Source organism: Chiloscyllium plagiosum, unplaced genomic scaffold (assembly GCF_037043375.1).
Source record: "Chiloscyllium plagiosum isolate Xiang-an unplaced genomic scaffold, Cpla_swu_hap1 HiC_scaffold_10, whole genome shotgun sequence".
Taxonomy (NCBI): Eukaryota; Metazoa; Chordata; class Chondrichthyes; order Orectolobiformes; family Hemiscylliidae; genus Chiloscyllium; species Chiloscyllium plagiosum.
Window position 1 is genome coordinate 110093579 of NW_028270148.1, and position 12127 is coordinate 110105705.

At 43.1% G+C, this 12127-nt stretch overlaps 1 protein-coding gene across 2 annotated transcripts in view; it reads left to right on the forward strand.

Moving 5' to 3' along the window:
• The first annotated feature begins 817 nt into the window (after window positions 1–817).
• Window positions 818–12127, forward strand: part of snap25a (synaptosome associated protein 25a) — a 131660-nt gene continuing 120350 nt past the window's right edge. The window contains exon 1 of one of the 2 annotated variants that reach the window (XM_043696619.2): window positions 818–1024. The gene's annotated coding sequence lies outside the window, so the exon portion shown is untranslated. The remainder of the gene's footprint in view (window positions 1025–12127) is intronic. The other variant, XM_043696618.2, reaches the window with a different exon arrangement.

Below are 12127 nucleotides of genomic sequence, written 5' to 3' on the forward strand. Positions count from 1 at the left end.
ATTAATTCTGTGTTGGTACTTGGAGCGTTGCCCAGTGCCCACATACTGAGCCCTCCAGTTTTCAGTTAGGATTGCAAGTCATATCCCACAACAGTATTACAGTTACATTTCTTACTCATCATTGTACGCTGGAAACCACACCAGAGCAAAGTTAACGGTTTTTGTGAGACAAAGAATTAAAGCAAGGTTCCTTAGTGTAGAGAACAATCAACAAACAATTTATCGTAAATTCTGGACACGTTAGATGCATGAATATAATTGATGCATATAAGGTCCGAGTGCTTCTTTTAAGGTAAGTGGCGTTCGGGGTACAATATTTCTACTCAGCCCTTTCCAACTGCGAAATTCTTTAGGCACATTCCTATGAAACGAGTTGTTAGGACCTTCAAAGTGTTATAAAGTCCTGAGTTCATCAAATAAACTGTATTTAGATCGTCACACACGGGGAGAGAAAGGAAAACAGGATCTGCAGGAAATATTTAAAAGCTAGGATATTTTTAACTATTAGTTTTAGTTCTTTCACTATCAGTCCTTGATCAAAGCTGGAGAAGTTGTTGAGCCTCCTTTGTCGAACTGCTGTGATTTCTCCAGAGAAAGTGCTCCTAGAGGCGACAGAGCTGATACTGTCGTGACAGCACAGACACTGGAATAATGATGCTGAGGGGAAGGCAGAAATCCTGAGAGCAGCTGTTGATGACTCAAAGCCAGTGTCTGATGTTTGTCCCTCAGCCAGGGTCTATATAAAGCGCTGACGTCAAAGGCGGACATGCTCGATGGGAACTGGAGCTGTTGCCATTGAAGAAAGAGAAAGAGAGAGAGAGAGAGAGAGCGGGGAGGGAAGAGGAGGAGACTAACACTTGCTACATTCACACATACACACATACTGAACGGCGACGACAGCAAGGCAGCAACAGTGTGCTATCCCACTGCAAATACACCCTTTCTCTCTCATTTCTAGCCTTCACTCCCGGCGAAGCAAGCAGAAGTTGGAATCTGCCATCCGCATCTTTTTTTTCCAGACCAGGTGAGAAACCTGTTTAAACTATGCAGTAGTTCCACCTCTCACACTGTTTGCAGCAGAGGGTCCCTGGTGAGTAAGCTCCCGACCGATGTGCGTGTGTCTTCTTGTGTTACGATTGCTAAATTACCAGCTATATAAATTCTGATTTTTTTGGGAGGGGAGGGATGGGGGATTGATGGTGTATAACTTGCCTATATGGTGTTCGGGGGACTTTGGGCGGGTCAGCCTCTTGCCTGTGTTAATTATAGAGGATTGAATCGCCACTGAGGGCAGCCGCTGATTCTGGGCGGTCTCAGACCCCGTGAAACGCTTGAATAATGCCTGACCCTGGGGATGGACTGACGTTCAGCGATTACAGTGCAGCGCTAGTTTGACGCCCGAACCTGAGCTGGACTGAGGTCTGTTTCAGGACCCTGGACAGAGTCAATTGGACGGCCGAACCCTGGACTGTAGTAGGTCCGGGAGTTTCGTTTTCAGGACCCTGGACAGCGATATTACGATGCCTGAGACCGCGAATGAGACGCTGGGTGGTTTCAGGACCCGGGACAGCGCTCGCCTGTTGCCTGAACTAGGGCGGGTGCTTTTGGAGGCGTTCCAACAGGAACCACCATGTGTCCATATATACTGTATTTCTAAGTGAACCCGCTGTCAGAGCTTACTAATTTGTTAAGGACACACCCAAGACCTACCTTGCAAGGGAAGGAGCCACGAGATAACCTAATAAGGGGGACACGATACGTGAGCTGCCAGTTGTCGATTCGAACATCTAGAAATGAGACGAGATCTGATCATTTTCATGACTGTAATTTATTAATGACCCAATTGCTTACCCAGTTCAGTTGCGTGGACAGTGTGTCTCTATGTTCTGTATTAGTCAATCATTTAAAAGATATTTCCATTCGCCAGTCTGTTCTGTGTGAGCAACCCAGTGTGTTATGCCGGGCTATTTTGTATGTTAAAAAGATGATTGTAAAACTTCCATGAACACGCGCTTCTGGTTCACGCACTGATCTGCCACGGAGTTACGTCGAATGAAATCCTTCTACGTGACTCGGATGGGAATATCTACGTGGCTTGGTGTAAGTGGAAGGGAGGAGGTTATTTACTTGTTCGGTGTTCTCCTGAGGGTTTTTTTTAAAAAAAATATGCATTAGTGCAACATGCAAGCTTTACTTTTATTTAATGCAATGGTCATGTGGGGTTGTTATCCTCCAGAAATGCCTGAGAAAGATTCAGTAGCAAAAAAAATTCTAGGTCCAGCAAACGTAACTTCTCAAGCGGTTTGTTTAGGTGGTCTAGCCCCTGGAACATGGGTTAGCTGTGAGAATGCGAATTATCTGTGGTGCTGTGAACGACAGGAGAGAAATGATGTATTTTGCAATCGAAGACCAACTGCTAGAAGAAGCGATCTTGAGTTTGTAAGCTGTTAAAGTCCCTTGGAACAAACATTGATGAAAGCTTGCGTGACGTTTAAAACAAAATCGAATTTGATGGATTCCTGCCTCTCCATTTGATTTTCAAAACCGAGAACGCCTGTGTCTAAAATAAATGTTAATAACGCAGAAACTTCTTGCAACGAGCCAATGCTATCTGCTATTGCAACGTCTGGTTGACACCTGATGATAGCATTGCAATTCTAATTGACTGTGTCAACATTTCCCACTTAATTTTGCCAATTCAACTGTCACATTGTATTTGCAGACTTACGTTTAGGTGGCTATGTGGGGTGAGTTTAGATGTCGACAGGCAGAATTTGGAGGTGGAGACGGTGCAGAGGTGGGAGCACAGTGTTTTATGACCTTAGGAAGCTCAGTGGCACAGGTTTCCTGCGGGCCTGACTGTCAATTAGTATTCCTGCTTCCATTTCCAGGACACAGCCAGTCAGATTACAAGGTTGACTGGTTGACAGGTCACTAGGCCTTCAACATCAGGCCACAGTTTGGGATTGGCAGAAGTGAGTAGGAAATTGTTTGGGTGGGTAGGTGATGAGAGGTGGGCATGGGGAGTGATGAAGTGTGAGGTGGGGTGATGATGCGGGGTAGTGTATGTGAGTGGGGAGGATGATGAGAGATGATGGGAGGGCCAATGAGAGATGCGTGGTGGTGGAATGCTTTGAGTCAGAAGAGGCAGAGATACAGTTCTGGAGCAGGATTTGGGGGAGATCACTGACCAGAAGCAAAAAATCAGAGGCCAGATCAGGGTAACTAGTAGTTGAATATTAGAAGTATGAATGCAAATTAAGTGATAAGATCAGAGACCGTGTAAAATTGGAGGCCCGTGTGAGGAAGATTGGAGGCCCAAGGAGAGGATAAGAAGAATTGTGGGGAAAGAGGGAACTGGAATGTTGGTGGCATGAGTTGCCAATCCAGATCCAAGCCAGTCAGTGATAGAAGTTTATTGACTACTCAGTCTCACAGCAGCTTCCACCTGCCAGTGCCATGTGTGCTCAGTGTACATGTGTGCAGACAATTAATAGCCAACATCTGTTTATTCTAAACCTTAAATAAAGACATTAAAATGAAACAATGTAATTAACCAAACATTACAACAGTGAAGGGTTGGGGTGAGTGGTGATTTGGTAATGTCTGATCATGGAGTGGGTTAATCAGGTAGATTGGATGCAACAAGTTCTGGCTCCATTTAATCTTTGAGTTTTCCAAGATGTAGGAAGCCTTTCTGGTCCAGATTAAATTTAATATAATATTGTTATACACTCATAACCTGATAAAATTTAAATTGCCAATGAGTGCCATGATTTGGTTTCTTGTCTTTCCCCAACTCTCCCCCCACTCCCACTTCATTGAAGTGGATAGTATAGGGTCAGATTCAGATTTTTAATATTTTAACACTGTATCCGACACAAATTTATTCCTTATAGCGGTTAAAATTTGTGAGTAGCATTTCATGATCTGAAGCAATTGCTTGATATTAGTGGGTTGATAATGAGACTACTTTGTGAATGCAATCTAATATGCAGTCATTTGTATTGATCTGACATGACTTTTACATTCAGATTTCCTATTGTTGCTGAGTTTTGATGGAATTGATGTACCTCAGTGAAGACTTCACTTGAAAGGTCAACAGTGAAGTGAAATTATATTGATAATTTCAATTCCAGCTTTCCTCCAAAAAAAGTAAATGGGTGTGGGAAGAATAGGCGTTAGAATGTATGATAGAAAATATAATATTGACAGATAAGTATTGATTTAAATATTTTAAAACATGCTGTTTAAAGGTCACTGATTGTATATTTATGAGTTTCTTGATATAACTTAGATATTTAATTTGTTAACCTGTATAGATGAACATTAAATTTTTGTTTCAGCATTTCTGATGGGAAATTTCCAGAAAAATAAATTAGAAAATATATACATCTTCATGATATGATTGGACATTATTCTTGTTTATCAGACTAATAATTTTATGACATGGAAACAAAGTTATGATTGTACAACTGGATGAATATGAGCTTTGCAACATACTCAGAGAGGGCATGATCTGGCCTTTTTGAGGTAATCCACAAATTGCAGAAAATGGAGAAGTATTCATAGAATTATAGTATTATTAAAATGCTAAAAGAGTCCATACAGTCCATCAGCTCTTTAAATAATCATTTCACTTAATGATATTTACCTGCTTTCTCCCTATAATCCTGAACATCTTTCCTTTTCAAATAACAGTCAAATACTCTTTCCATGATCTGCCTCCAACATACTAGCAGTGTTACTGTTTCTTCATAGAGTGGCATCATAGACACAATACTGCACTGACATATCATTTTAAGATTTCCTGGCAAATTAATGTGAGGGGTAAGATGATGATTATCATCAACTCTAGTATTTGAAGGGAGACTTCAATAATGGACCTGCAGTAAGGTGCAGAAAACATTGACTTGGCAGAATGGAGTTCACAATCATTGGAAGACTGCATTTCATTTTGATGATACTTCTCTGGATGTGCTCCTGTAATGATTTACTGGGAAATAATGTTCCTCACTGATGGGAGGAAGAAGCCTGCAGGTGAAATCAAGAAGGTGAGCCTTAGATTGTCCATGAGGCCAGTAGATAGAGTGTCATGCCAGACTCATGGATTCAAGGATGAAAGTGATTTAATGATCTAAGCAGGATGGCAATGATAAGGACAATGGCACATCCAACTGCATCCTGTAGTGTGTATTACTTCAACCCTCTCATTCTGCCTTCTCAAACCTACTCCACCACATCACCCCACTCTTATGCTGCAGGTACACCCATCCCTCTCCTATCTAGGTGCTTTTTTATGGACACATCCACGATTAACACTCCTTATACAATGGCATATCTCATATTATCACGATCAACAAATATCTTCTTCATTTGTTCACTGTATTCATATTACTCTCTCTCTCTCATAGGACTCTCCTTTCCCCTTTTGGAGAAGACACCACAAAAAATGAGGGACAGAGAACTGGGGGTAGCCTGCTAGCCATCTTGCCATTGATAGCTGCTGAGGGGGAGGTGCCAGCCAACAATGAAATCTCAGCCTGCTTGGCTCAGAACACAGAATTAAATGTCTGACAGCCTCATGGCATGCAATACTCACTCATGTTAATTTGGTGCCAGCAGCCAGTGAAATATAGGGTATGTGCGTAATGATCACTTAAAGTGTCATTAGCTTGACAGTTCAAACTCGTATCTTTAATCACTTAAAAGGGCCTTTAAGTGTCTCTGAGGAGATGGCCCAGGAAGATGAGGGCAGTGCCTGAAGAGATCATTTCCCTGTGACGGTACACCATTATACAGGCCTGTACCAGCTCAAACACTCACACTTCTCTGATAAGGCAAATTGTTGGGTTTCATCTAAAGACTCCCACATCACAAATGAGCATGAGTAGGGGTTACAGATAGGGGGAGTCAGGGTTGGACGATGCAGGATGCTTAAAGCTCTGCTCACCTCAATAAACAGAATAGTCTTAAAGCAGCAGCAAAGCATATGTGGTAACTGGCAGTTTGTTCACCCACAGTATGTATAGATATTGAAAGAATCCATCTTCCTTATGAGTGGCATGATGTTTCAGGCCTTTGTTGTGCACATAGATGAGTCATCTTCATGTTCGTGAAATGTTATAGACAAGTTCATGTTGACCTTCACACATTGCTTGCACATTCTGACAATCATCTTAAACAGAATGGCTGATAGCAGTGACCTTTTATTTTACCACAGCAACAAAATATCCCCACTCTCATTGCTCGCAGGCAAGGGCATTTGGGCCACCAGAAGAATGATGGTGAAATATAACAGGGAAATGTGAGCTGTGCTCAAAGCACTTCCATTTCACACCCAATTTTCCTTGGCGTGTCAGTGCCTCAGATGCTGCCTTGTGTTCATAGGGCTGGGTCTGCTCTTGTACAGGCAGAGTAGCCATTGGCCCCTCAAGGGCCTGAAACCCCCAAGGAAGTCAGCCGAGAGCAATTCAGTGGTCAGACCATCCTACTTTGTACTCTGCTCAAGCTACAGGAGTTGCATTATGCAGAAGTGTTGGGAAGAAGAATGCAGATCTCTGAATGCACAAGAATATCACTTTGCAAAGTTACGCAATGACTGGTAAGTTGCTGTTTGGTCTTGCAGCCACATAAATACTATTTCTTCCCATTTATGTTGGCTTCCCTACTTTCGTTTGCATCTGGCGTTTGACTCTTAATTAATGATTAATAAATAAATAACGCTGAGCACCAGTGGGCTGGGAAAAATGTGCAGTTGTTTCTAGGATGGCTTTGTCTTTATGTCATAGCATGGCTGCGGCATGGCAAACGTCATTTTTCCACGTGTTGTCAGATGAGTGGACTGGGGAGGTAAAATGCATCTTGCATTAGCGACAGTATTCTAAGAATCCTGTCCAGCGATGAACATTGGTGCTGGTGGTTTTGGTGCATCATATTCTAACTCCTCCTCACAATTATTTGAAGAGGCGCTATGCTCTGGACCTTCTTCCTCCTTTGGGCCCAACCAAATTCCCTTGCAATTTGGTGCAGAGGGCAGTGCCCTATGGCCATTTTGGAGACCCTGACTGCTCCCTACTGAAGGATGCCTCAAGATTAGATTAGATTAGATTCCCTACAGTGTGGAAATAGGCCCTTTGGCCCAACAAGTCCACACCGACCCTCCGAAGAGTAACCCACCCCCCCCCTCCTCTGACTTATACACCTTACACTATGGACAATTTAGCATGGCCAATTTGACCTGACCTGCACATTGTTGGAATGTGGGAGGAAACCGGAGCACCCGGAGGAAACCCATGCAGACACAGGGAGAATGTGCAAACTTCACACAGACAGTCACCCGAGGCTGGAATCGAACTTGGGACTCTGGTGCTGGGAGGCAGCAGTGCTAACCACTGAGCCACTATGCCGCCCCTAAAAGATGCATCCTTTTGACCTGTAAAGCATCCTCAGCATATTCATGTCTTGCCCAATGGTGCATCTGGCTTTTTGAATTGTTTTCACTTTTTCTCTTGTGGTCTCATTGATTAGGTTCTTCATGGGTGTCATCCACCTTTTCAACAGGTACCTCTTGGCCCTGAGCAAATACTTGATAGGTGTGCTGTTAGTTGTGAAGGGAGGATGAGTTGCTTCAGGACTATATGGCCATGAATTTTGCACACACTTCTATAAAGATCCCTTTACCATTGTACATTGATGGAGCTGGAGTTCATGTGGTTGATGAGTACTCCTGGGAGATGAGAGATTGCTTCAATTGCAGAAATCAATGATGCCCTGTATTTGTGCCAAGCTAGCGAGAACTGCAACCCTGAGTGCCCAGTCATTCTGACTGGCACCATCACAGGAAAAGTGTACGTAACTTCTGGTTCTGGCAGACAAGCCATCATTTGCCTCTCAAATGCATTTGTGCGCCAGCTACCGTACGATCCTCCAATTGTCTCTGGTGAAGTCCTGGAAAGATCCAAAGGCACAAACATTGAAGCTGGAGGTGTTGTAGATGGTAAAGTATGGCCACCGGACCAACAGGTGCCAATCTAACAAATGTAACTTAAGACCCTGAGCCTTCTTGAGAAGTTACTGTTCCCATGTGTTGAGGAGGTTTATCCTCTACCTGCATATTCTTTTTAACAGGTTCTGCCTCCTGTGAACTGCACCTGTCTGCTGAATCACCTTTTCCTGTGGAGCTGCAGGACTGTGAGCAACCAACTGTCACTGCTTCTGGTGCTTTTGCTCTGTTGCTAGAGATCACCTTGGTTCTTGCATGAAGACCAAAGTAAAACAGCTCAAGTTGTCCCTTTATTGATCTGACAGCTGAGAGCTTCTGAGCGCAGAACAGACACAAAATCCTCGAAAGTGTAGGTGACCCCTTCTGAAATGCGTACAGTCAAGGGTGTCAACTCTTTTGTTTTTCTCCTGCACATTTTTCATGCTCATTCAAAATGTTAGTGTTGGAAAATATAAAATCTCTCTTTCTATTTGCACAGTACTAACCACTGGAAGTCACAGATTTAAATTTTCTCCACTCTGTCATAGGTGTGTGAAGCTCAACTTCAGACAACCTCTCAGCCAACATTGTGAACTTTCCATTTCATAGCACCTATCCTTATGGTTTGTCTGAATGCAGTTACTGATTTCATGCTAACTGCATTTCCGACATAACAGAAATTAGCTTTGCTATTGGGAAACATATCTTTAGAAGGTGCTGTAGCAAATGTTTGTCTCAGTGCATAATTTCTACGTATTCAATTCAATTTGAATTTGGCTATTTTTGTCAGTGTGACTGGAGAAATGTTATTTGACTTGTACATCTCACAGTCACAGTCTGCCATGTTTTGAAATGTCCTTCCTGGAGAGGCTGTGCTTTGGTGGTAGACTGGCTTACTACAAAATTGTAGGTATAGCCAGTATGTTGCTGAAAATGTGTTGCTGGAAAAGCGCAGCAGGTCAGGCAGCATCCAAGGAACAGGAGAATCGACGTTTTGGGCATAAGCCCTTCTTCAGGATTCCTGAAGGGCTTATGCCCGAAACGTCGATTCTCCTGTTCCTTGGATGCTGCCTGACCTGCTGCGCTTTTCCAGCAACACATTTTCAGCTCTGATCTCCAGCATCTGCAGCCCTCACTTTCTCTAGCCAGTATGTTCTTTGTTTCAGTGTGAGGCATATTAGTGATGAGCAAGTGAACAATTTTATTATCACAGATAATCACAGATTGGTGCAGAGTTCTTGAAGGAACAACGTTACAAGATCATAAGACCATAGAATGTAGGGGCAGAAGATGGCCATTCAGCCCATCAGTTCTGTTCTGACTTTCAATGAGGTTATGACTGATCTGATAATCCTATATTCCACTTTCTTGCCTTATCTTTATAACCCTTGAATCCTTTACTGACTAAATGTTTATCTATGTGGGCGGCACGGTGGCACAGTGGTTAGCACTGCTGCCTCGTAGCGCCTGAGATCCGGGTTCAATTCCCGCCTCAGGCAAATGACTGTGTGGAGTTTGCACTTTCTCCCCGTGTCTGCGTGGGTTTCCTCCGGATTCTCCAGTTTCCTCCCACAGTCTAAAGATGTGCAGGTCAGGTGAATTGGCCATGCTAAATTGCCCGTAGTGTTAGGTAAGGGGTAAATGTAGGGGTATGGGTGGGTTGCGCTTTGGCGGGGCGGTGTGGACTTGTTGGGCCAAAGGGCCTGTTTTCACACTGTAAGTAATCTAATCTAATCTATCAGGGAGCAATTATATTTGTATGAATGCTTTCACTTCTCAACACTGCTATCCTTAAGGAGAAAGTGAGGACTGCAGATGCTGGAGACCAGAGTCAACAGTGTGGTGCTGGAAAAGCACAGCTATGCTAACATTGATGAAGGGCTTATGCTCAAAACGTTGACTCTCCTGCTCCTTGGATGCTGCCTGACTGGCTGTGCTTGTTCAGCGCCACATGTTTTGACACTGATATCCTTAAGGCTACTTAACTTAAATTTGTAGTTTTTTGCATTTTTGTCCCAAATCCTGGACAGCTTTTTTGTGAATTAACCCACGTCCAATCAAAATGGAGCTGGAAATTTACAAATATGTTGTTTCTTAACAACCTGTGGAGAGTTAGTTTAAACTATATTTATCATAGAATCCCTACAGTGTGGAGACAGACCATTAGGTCCAACAAGTCCACACCAACCCTTTGAAGAGTAACCCACCCAGACCCATTCCCCTAACCCATTACTCTATGTTTACCCCAATTAATGCACCTAACCTACACATCCCTGAACACTATGGGCAATTTGGCATGGCCATTTCACCTAACCTGCGCATCTTTCGGCTGTGGGAGGAAACTGGAGAACCCTGAGGAAACCCACATGGGAAGAATGTGCAAACTCCACAAAGACAGTCGCCCAAGGCTGGAATCGAACCCGGGTCCCTGGTGTTATGAGGCACTGAAACACCATGCTACCCTCATGTTATGGACGAGATCAGACCCCCTTCAAATATATCAAGAAGATAGCCTGGACCCTAACTTTTCCTTTTTTAAAGGCAAGGGTAAAGGTTACACTATTCAGCTTTAAGCAAAGTACACTTTATACCTATTCCACAGTTAAAATACAAACCAAAGAAATAAGAATTGATCTAACTTTAACTCTATTGGAAAATTTAACAGAATAATAGATAATTTAACTACAAACCTGAAATTGTTCCAATATAGTAACATCCCATAACCAACGCTTGACAAAGGCAAATTCTGTAAAATAGATTGGCTCATGTGCAATGTTTCTCCAGTCCAGGAGGAAAGAACAACACAAGAAAATTCTGGCAGAGAGAGAGAACTCAAATGTTTTGCTGTCGCAGGGAGAGATGTCTGGCAGCTTCAAAACCCCAGCAACTGCTGAAACCTAAACTAAAACCCTGGTTCTGTGTGGAACCTGATTCCACCCATTCAGACTGCTTCTATTGTTCCAATTAAAAAAAACCCAATGCCCTCACAAGCTGTTTACTTTATTGGCTTGGAACGGACTGCTTGGTACCACTGTCTCAACCTCTCTTCATTTTAAAAAAAAAGGACAAAATTTACACCTCTTAAAGCCAGAATATCATCACAGTCAGTAAAGCAATGAATTAGGGTAAATGGGAGTTGCATTGATTGGAAAAATGGTTGGAAGAGTGCTGTCCTAGGTGTGGTGTTGAGTCTCAATGCTGGAGTTCTATTTTAACATCTCCTGCCAGCCTGACCACACATTTTCACTAAGTTTTATACTTATTTGCTTCATCAAGCTGTACTCCAGCAAAGTCCATGACAGCCGATGATGGAATTCCACTCCCTGCCCCCTTTCCCCATACTTAGTCATGCAGAGGTGGTGCAGCAAAAGACTTGTTTTTTTAAGCTCAGGCGCAATCTGCTGCATGTTCTGTCGCTTTGCTGTTCTCCACAGGATTTTCTGACTGTCTTCCATACTTAAGCAATTTTGTTAAGCTTTTTAAATTCCCAAACACCTTTTTAAGATTCAGCAATGTTACAATTTGAAACATAGGAAAATGAGACTGTCATTCGGCCCTTTGAGTCTGCTCTGCCATTCAATATGATCCTGGCTGATCATCCAAATCAATGGCCTCTTCCTTGTTTTTGAATTGGCTTTAATTAGATTAAATTCCCTACAGGGTGAATACAGGCCCTTCAGCCCAACAAGTCCACACCAACCCTCCAAAAGAGTAATCCACCCAAACCCATTTCCCTCTGACGAATGTACCTAACACTACAGGCAATTTAGCATGGCCAATTCACCTGACCTGCACATCTTTGGACTCTGGGAGGAAACCAAAGCATCCAGAGGAAACCCACACGGAGAATGTGCAAACTCTGCACAGACAGTCACCCAAGACTGGAACTGAACCTGGGACTCTGGTGCTGTGAAGCAGCAGTGCTGACCACTGAGCCACCATGCCACCCATGTACTCAAATGAGTGCAATGAAAAGTTTATAAGTCACCACTTACAGCACTATCTTGGGTACAAAGGTTCCTTTGTACAATCCTTAGTTACAGAATAGAAAGATGAAGGAAAAGTATGACTGTCAAGTCAGAAAAACAAGAAGTACAGTTAAAATGACAAACATAACAGTGTCCCTCCAAAGACTCTCCACAA